Source organism: Apaloderma vittatum, unplaced genomic scaffold, assembly GCF_000703405.1.
Source record: "Apaloderma vittatum isolate BGI_N311 unplaced genomic scaffold, ASM70340v1 scaffold3436, whole genome shotgun sequence".
Classification (NCBI taxonomy): domain Eukaryota; kingdom Metazoa; phylum Chordata; class Aves; order Trogoniformes; family Trogonidae; genus Apaloderma; species Apaloderma vittatum.
In genome coordinates this window covers 11,424-13,814 of record NW_009723205.1, presented here as the reverse complement: position 1 = coordinate 13,814, position 2,391 = coordinate 11,424, and the positions used below count along the sequence as shown (strand labels likewise).

Below are 2,391 nucleotides of genomic sequence, written 5' to 3'. Positions count from 1 at the left end.
CTTTCTGTAGGCTTTCATGTATTGAAAGGCAGCTATAAGGTTCCCCCCGGAGTCTTCTCTTCCCCAGGCTGAAGTTCCAGCTTCCTCAGCCCATCCTCATGGCAGAGGTGCTCTAGCCCCTGCATCATCCTTGTGGCCCTCCTCTGGACTCATTCCAACAGATCCATATCCCTCTTATTGTGGGGACACCAGAACTGGACAAAATATTTGAGGTGGGGTCTTACAAGAGCTGCTTAAAGGGGAAGAATCACCTCTCTTGATCTGCTGGCCACACTCTTCTTGATGCATCCCAGGATGCAGTTGGCCTTCTGAGTTGCATGAGTGCACTGCCGGCTCATGTTGAGCTGCTCATCTATCAACACTCCTAAATCCTTCTCTTCAGGGCTATTCTTAACCCACTCTGTGCCCAGTTTGTATTTGTACCTGGGATTGGCCCAACACAGGACCTCACATTTTGACTTGTTGAATCTCATGCAGTTTGCACTGGCCCATTTCTCAAGCCTATCAAGGTCCCTCTGGGTGGCATACCTTCCCTCAAGCGAGTCCACTGCACTATACATTTTGGTGTCATTGGCAAACTTGCTGAGGCTGCACTTGGTGCCTTTGTCCATGTCACTGACAAAGATGTTGAACAGCGCTGGAACCAAAACAGACCTCTGAGGATCTCCATTTGTCACTGGTCTCCATGTGGACATTGAGCCATTGATCACAAGTCTCTGAGTGCGACCGTCCAGCCAGCTCCTCATTCACCAAATGATCCATCCGTCAAGTCCATGTCTCTCCACCTTAGATGCAAGGATGTCTTGTGGGACTGTGTCAAACGTCTTGCACAAATCCAGGTAAATGACATCAGTTTCTCTTCCCATATCACTGTAACTTTGTCATAGAAGGCCACCAAATTAGTCAGGCACTTAGTGAAAACCCCCTAGTTTGCCCTTAGTGAAACTGTGTTGGATGTCACTGATCATCTCGTTATTTTTCATGTACCTTAGTACTGTTACCAGGAAGATCTGCTCCATGATTTTACCTGGCACAGAGGTGAGGCAGACTGATCTGTAGTTCTCTGGGCTTTCTTTGCTTCCATTTTTAAAAATAGGGATTATGTTTCCTTTTTTCCAATCTGTGGGAATTTTACCAGACTGCCATGACTTCTCAAATATGATGGCCAGTGGCCTAGCAACTTCAGCTGCCAGTTCCTTCAGGACCCGTGGATGTATCTCATCAGGTCCCATGGACCTGTGCTATTTCAGGTTCTCTCGGTGTTCCTGGACCTGATCTGTTCCTACCCTGGGTGATTCTTCACTCTCTCCGACCCAGCCAATGCCCTCTGTGACTTGAGTGATGTGGCTCAAGTGGTTACCAGTGAAGACTGAAGCAAAAAAGTCGCTGAGTACCACAGTTGTAGAGCACTTCAATTGTTGAGTACTTCAGCCTTTTCTATGTCCTCAGTAACCAGGTCTCCTGTATCCCTCTGGAGAGGCCTCACATTGCCTTTGTTGTTTACACAGAATATTATTATTGTCTCAGTAGTTAGAACAAATTATCACACCTGACAGAAAAGGCAGTATTAAATAATTTCAAGGAAAATATTTATTATGTGATTTACATTCTGGGCAATTAGGTTTAATAAACTGTGATTCTGAAGAAAAACAATGCATTTTTTTCTGTCACTCAGAAACAAAAAATAAACTTTGAGCTGTGTTAGCTAGTTCTTTTTCTGAAAAATACCACTCGTTTACTTTTAAGCAAACAACATTTACTTGCTCTTCTGATATATGACATGGTATGTATAAAGAAGAGTCCCAGGAACAAGTAAATAAATTGTAAATGCTCTGAATGGACTCTTAGTACCATAGTACTTCACGGAACAACCCAGGATCCATCTAGTGATGTTGACTGGCTTTGCCTTCCTCTTTACATACTATCAAGGTAGCACACACTGTCCTCTCACCAGTGTCCCAATTCAACTCTATCTTGCAGTTGTGCCTGCACAGGTGGATGCTCATACCTCCACGTATCTCCAACAGAGTCAGCAGGACTGAAGAAGGAGCCAGGTATTGAAGTGGGACTTCGATTGCTGCTTGGGTAGAAAGCTACCAGATAGTACCTGGTAGCTACTTCAACTCAGTACTGTATCTAGTATTTTCTCTTAGTTTTTTGAAAAACAATGGGTATTGTTCCTTATTATTATAACTGTCTTCAACTGGACTTTTACACCTGATTCTTTTTCTCATTATTTCAATCATTGCTGTCTCCTTTTAATTATTTTAAATAGTTTTTTCTTTTTTTCATCTCTCTATTCTAGAACGTCTGCCTGTGAAACAGGAAGTGGTGTCAGATACGTACTAACTTTGACCCATACTAACTTAGCTAAAGCTGTCAATCATTAAC

The 2,391-nt window shown here is 43.3% G+C and overlaps 1 pseudogene; it reads right to left on the bottom strand.

Moving 5' to 3' along the window:
* Nucleotides 1-224: 224 nt before the first annotated feature.
* Nucleotides 225-1,369, bottom strand: LOC104275913 (annotated as a pseudogene).
* Nucleotides 1,370-2,391: the final 1,022 nt, after the last annotated feature.